We start from the raw sequence: 5,883 nt of genomic DNA, 5'->3' as shown, positions 1-5,883 counted from the left end.
AAAACCTTTCGTCCTCACAAAATCGATTTATCTCTTTACAGGAGATAAGAAATATTGGAATTCTGTATTCCTCTTGATTTTAGCCACCCTTGTTCATAAGCCTCGATGAACAATTTTATTAAACAAAAACAAGTAACTTATTTCGTATTTCACTTAGGACTAGCTGTAGTTAATACGGAGTTTTTTCCATTTCCCATGCATATAAGACAGTTTCCACAATAAAAAAAGTTAAACTATAAACATTTTATTTAATTCATTTGAAGTTTTTGATTCACTTGCTGTCCTCTCAAAACAGAAATTGCCGAGCACTAGCATCAAAAAATAGCAAATCTTCATCTTCATTATGCGTATGTACACACGTTGGCGTCAAACATAAGTAGTGGACATGAGACATGAAAGAATGTACTATAAGCAAGCATGTCGTTGCACGTTTCGCGGTCGTTGTAACAGCGGCGAATGGCAGTCCGCTTCAACCGGGCTCGTACTTCCGGTGGAAGTTTTTGGATCGACATCTTGCGGCTCTGACCGGACGGTTTCTGATTGGGGTGTGACCGTCGACTCTTTACCTGTGTAAGAATAAATATCAATATACATTTGTGATGAAGGAGAAAACTTAAGTACGTATGAAGCAATTAACGCATTGTGTGGAAAATTGAGAAAGATAAAAAGCATTCAAATTAATTTTTAAGAAAAATAAGAAAAGAAATAAAATTAAGGAGACCAAAATAGCGCCTAAGGTGAAAAAGGTGGAAAGAGCCAATGCATCAGAAAGTGAAGGTTATAAACAAAAGGAAACAATACTTTAACATAAAATAATTCGAAATAAAATGCTTAAAAGTAAAACACAAACATACTCACGTTCGCCAATTTGATTTTGGGGCATAAATAAGCAGCCAGTGATCGTTGTAGCGCTTATGAGAACCAACAAAACCACAAGAAGGTAACTTTTCTTCAAGTACATCTTAATGAAAGGATTTATTAATGACAAACTTCAGTATAGCAGTAACCTAAATTTTTGATCAATCAATCTGTAAAAACACTTTATAATTTCACTTTCGTTTACCATCTTTGGGGTTATCACAAGGGAATTGTCTTTTAAGTTGTTTTTTTTACTGAAAAATGGCATTCTCGGAAAATCTCATTGCTTCTGGCTCAGATGACGCAATCTTTCTCCTTATATAGTCGACCTCTACCTGTGAAGACATGATCGGTTTCATGTTTCCAATGTGATGCGTAGATCCAGAAAACAACTTCAAAGGGTCAACTAAAACTGCATGTTGCGTTGAACGTCAAGATTTCACATTCATACTGTATATTAGGTTTATTGAATTGAAAATGTGAATAAAGAAAGATACAAAGACTGCGTTCAAATAATGTTTTATGCTAATGTAATTTCAACATTCTCAAACAGTTTTGTCACATCACATAGATTTGTCACCGTCAGTCGAAAAAAATCAATAAAACAAATGAAAACCTTGCATGAACACATCTTCAATTAACCAGTAGTCTAATCAGATTAAGGTTTCTTAGTGGTGAGTGTGATATTGATAAAGTATAAATCAGTTTCGGGATGACGCTCATGTGGCACGTAAGCGTTTTGCTTTCTTCACGCCACTACAGTATATATATATAACCAACTGTAATGACAACAACATTGATGATCCCCGCCGGCCAACGCTGTGGTTTTGAAGCATCAGCAACCGCTAATCATTCGTATCACAAACGTAATCCGGTTAACCTCCATATTCGAAAATTGACAATCTGAAACTTTGATTCGAAGTTCTATTATACGACGTAATTTTTGTCAGAAACGTTTGTTGCTATTTTAACTAAAAGTTTGTTTTTTAACAGTGCAACCTGTAGGTTGCACTGTGCTGCACTGTGTTGCACTGTGTTGCACTGTGTTGCACTGTGTTGCACTGTGTTGCACTGTGTTGCACTGTGTTGCACTGTGTTGCACTGTGTTGCACTGTGTTGCACTGTGTTGCACTGTGTTGCACTGTGTTGCACTGTGTTGCACTGTGTTGCACTGTGTTGCACTGTGTTGCACTGTGTTGCACTGTGTTGCACTGTGTTGCACTGTGTTGCACTGTGTTGCACTGTGTTGCACTGTGTTGCACTGTGTTGCACTGTGTTGCACTGTGTTGCACTGTGTTGCACTGTGTTGCACTGTGTTGCACTGTGTTGCACTGTGTTGCACTGTGTTGCACTGTGTTGCACTGGTTGCACTGGTGCGCTTTGGTGTTGCACTGTGTTGCACTGGTTGCACTGTGGAGAGTAGTTCGTATAATTGATTTTGTAATCGATATCTGTTTATACATATAAAAACTATATACAGAATTATCAGAACCGTTAACTGACGCGTCATTACATTTTCCCGAAAGTTTGATCTTTTAATATCCGACACATTGCCGTATACAAGAATGAAGAAAATTTTATTTCATTTGTGGCCACCTCACTTTTTTCCTTATTGCATTAGGCTCATATGGTCAACCCTATATGTGCTTGTGATGCTTATTGCCTCTATGTTATATATTTTTCCAAGTTGCTTAAATCGCAATGCTTGCAAGCAGCAGCTTATGCTGTGGAGAGTAAAGGCCAAAATTAGAGCTGCAGCGCCACCAAACGCTAAAATAATGACAACGGCTACACAGTATGTTTTAGGATACAACATTATTTAAGAGCAACCCGTGTTGCGCGGCTTATATTCAAAAGCTGCTCGTAACTGCTTTGTCATTTATTTATTTAGTCTTTTATTTACGGCTGACAAACGACGGTATGTTGTAGGCTAATACTTTTTTCTCTAGGTACAATTTTCAAATTAAAGCACTGACATGTTATTTTAACGCCTACGTGCACGAATAATAACATAATGAACGTGACGGTTTTTCATATATTGCAGTAATTAGTGTAATTATAAACAAGTACAAAGGTAAATTTATTACGGAATATGCAACAAACTTGCCTTGATTTATCATAAAATGCAACAACAAACATCTGGCGACCAACGTGAAACTGGTTGTTACCGGTTTCCTGGTTACTTTGTCATGTAAAATCGACCTAATACTGATTAATCAGTTGCCAGTTATATATTTATATATTTATATATCAGTTATATATATTTGTAGACATCATTTATATATCAGTTATATAAATGTTTATGACAATTTTTGACTTTCTATTACCTTTCATCTTGTAAAAAAAGTTTTCAAATTGTATAAATTTTTTTAAATTTGTACGATTCCTTACAAATATATCACAACAACAAGTAAGTGATTTTTAACAAGTAGCTTGCTTTAATTGCAATATAGTACTAGGCCTAAGTAACTACTCAGCGGTTTACTGTATTGTGCAAAAGTCGTAAACAAAAAAGCTGCGCATATCATCTTATTAACTTATAATATTAACTTATGCTTCCACTGCCCAACGTGACAATGAAATTCTAGATCAATTACGTAAGTCAGGTTTAGTGACACAAATCAATGAGTCTGATATGCTTTGGTATGTAGGCTTCAAATAGTTTAATATGTAACAGCACATCTTCAAAGTTGTCATCATATTCATAATTGCTTATGCTTATGCTTCAAATGATTTACTACTGACATGGTACGCCTGACATGTGTAGTAATCTGTTGCATTTGCTAAATATTAACTTGAAATTTGGTGATGAGATTTTTGTAATTTCAAAACTTTATCTACTCAATAATAAGCAAGTACGCTTTAGCAAGTCCGATAAAAATATCTGAACTTGGATGAAAACATACAAATATGCGCTAATTTATGATTAATTCACCGTATAAGTTTTACGTGAAATACGTTTTTGTTTATAAATCAATTACATTTATGTTTTTATGCAAAAGAAAATTATTTACAATACTATCACATAGCCTCTCAGCAAGCGTACACAACTTTTAAACGCAAGAAAAAACAAGAAATTTCGAAATTAATAGAAGTCCCTGGAGGCAAAAGTGTTTCGATAAACGTTTGTGCCATTGCGCTACTGCTACTGGGCAAGCTTTTGTTTTGTGGGCAGTGTTTAGTTTAGTTACGGCTTGCGTGTCTTGTGTAATCACAAATACATAAAATCGTGACTCATTTAGCCTCATTAATGCACAAATAATTTTTAAGTGGCTATAATTATCAAATTTAGACTTCACTGGTGAAACAAGGTCTCACATGAAAAGATCCGGCGTCGAATCAATTTCCAATCGTTGGAAATAACTGTTTCTACGCAACAGCTGAAGTGGTTTTCAATATGACAGTTTTGCGTCAGGTTGGCAATATTTCTTTGAACATTACATGAGAGGTAAGTGAAAAAGCAGCTCGCGCCTTGTTTCCATACGATCGAGTCGATATAACAAATGAGCATTTCCAACGAAATGCTGCGTACTTTACGTAATTCAATTTGGTATCAGATTTAGTACCATAAAGTCAATATATTTCTTCCACAGCATGCTTTAAACTGTTTGCTGAACAGAAATATATAGTCTCAAAGTTAAATGGGCTAAAATCAAAGTGGAAAGTGGTATACTAAAAAATACACACGAAGTAACACAAGCTCACATTTAACCAGACGTTAATAACAACATAAATGCAAAAGCGTTATTCATTTTGATAGCTTGTTAAATGGTTTATTGACGGGAATTTCCAGTTTCATTGGTCTGAAATTTACTAATGAGTTGTTCCAGGAAAGGAAGCCAAAAGCTCATTCCTGTACGTTTCGAGGGTCTTTCAAACTAGTGAAAAATACATTTAAATAAAATTGCATCTCGCATACAAACAAAAACGATTCAAGCCAAAATAATGTTCAAAACTCAACGTGGGTAGCTTGAATTAAACCTACACAAACTTTTTGCTATATGTTATTTTACAATTTACGTACACGACTTAAATATATTTCAAAACGATTCTCATTAACTCTTTGATTTCTTGTATTTCTTTTTAATCATGTTTAATTATTGTAGATGTAAACGATTTCATGAAACGTATACTTAGAAACTTCAATCAGAGAAATTTAACCTAAAGCTCTTTCATTATAATAACTTTTTGCCACACTTCAGGCTAAATTTAACTGTGATTGCGCTGTGGACAATGTAAAAGTCAAGATATAACTTCATATTACTTGATGAGGTTCGCCGTGCTTTATGTATCTTGCTTTTTCAATGCTGTTAGAAACGTATTGAAAATTTTCATGAATAGGTATATATTAAATTAAAAATATTTATGTGTTAATGCTTATATGTTAACTGCCTTAGAAAATAATCAAATTTGTAAAAGTTTTGCATCAAGCAATCTATACTATGTAACATTTTATATAGACGTCAATTATAAAATGTAACATTTGTTACATATCTATCAAAAAGAATGATTTACTGTAATTTATTGCTTCTATAAATAGTTTTTATACTCTTTGTAACTTTGTACTGCATTGGTTTAGTAAAAGAAATTTTAATTAATTTTTGTAATACTGTGTCTGTTACACCGGCTCTGCATGCACAGCATATGTGTGATAGAATTATCAATGATCTCACACTTATGTTTTATTCAGGGTTTTACAGCGTAACACATTTCAACATGTTTTAATTGTTTTTGTCTGACTTGTGCGTGTGTTGTAGCTTTATCACTTTGCACGTTTTTCTTATCTTGTCTATCATTTTAAGCTGTAGCCTGTAGCCTAAATTTTGTGTTGTTGATACTCTCTTAAGGTTTTCTTAAAAGTTTTACAAAAACCTTAAGTTCTATCTCCACTCTACGATTAGTAAATTAATCCAGAATCAGTTAAAGTATAATGACCTTGACCGTAAGGAAAATTTAAAGACATTGATCTTAATGTAACTCTATTCGTTTTAAAATCTGTTTAACTAGAGCAGTAAATAAATACAC

At 33.9% G+C, this 5,883-nt stretch overlaps 1 long non-coding RNA gene across 1 annotated transcript; it reads right to left on the bottom strand.

Annotated features, from left to right (window-relative positions):
• LOC143460600 (uncharacterized) lies at nucleotides 1–1,071 on the bottom strand. Its single transcript, XR_013117912.1, has 2 exons — nucleotides 859–1,071; nucleotides 1–566 (listed from the first exon to the last, which is right to left on the bottom strand). It is a non-coding gene; the product is annotated as an uncharacterized LOC143460600 (long non-coding RNA).
• Nucleotides 1,072–5,883: the final 4,812 nt, after the last annotated feature.

Source organism: Clavelina lepadiformis, chromosome 5 (genome assembly GCF_947623445.1).
Source record: "Clavelina lepadiformis chromosome 5, kaClaLepa1.1, whole genome shotgun sequence".
Classification (NCBI taxonomy): Eukaryota; Metazoa; Chordata; class Ascidiacea; order Aplousobranchia; family Clavelinidae; genus Clavelina; species Clavelina lepadiformis.
This window is presented reverse-complemented; position numbering and strand designations above follow the sequence as displayed.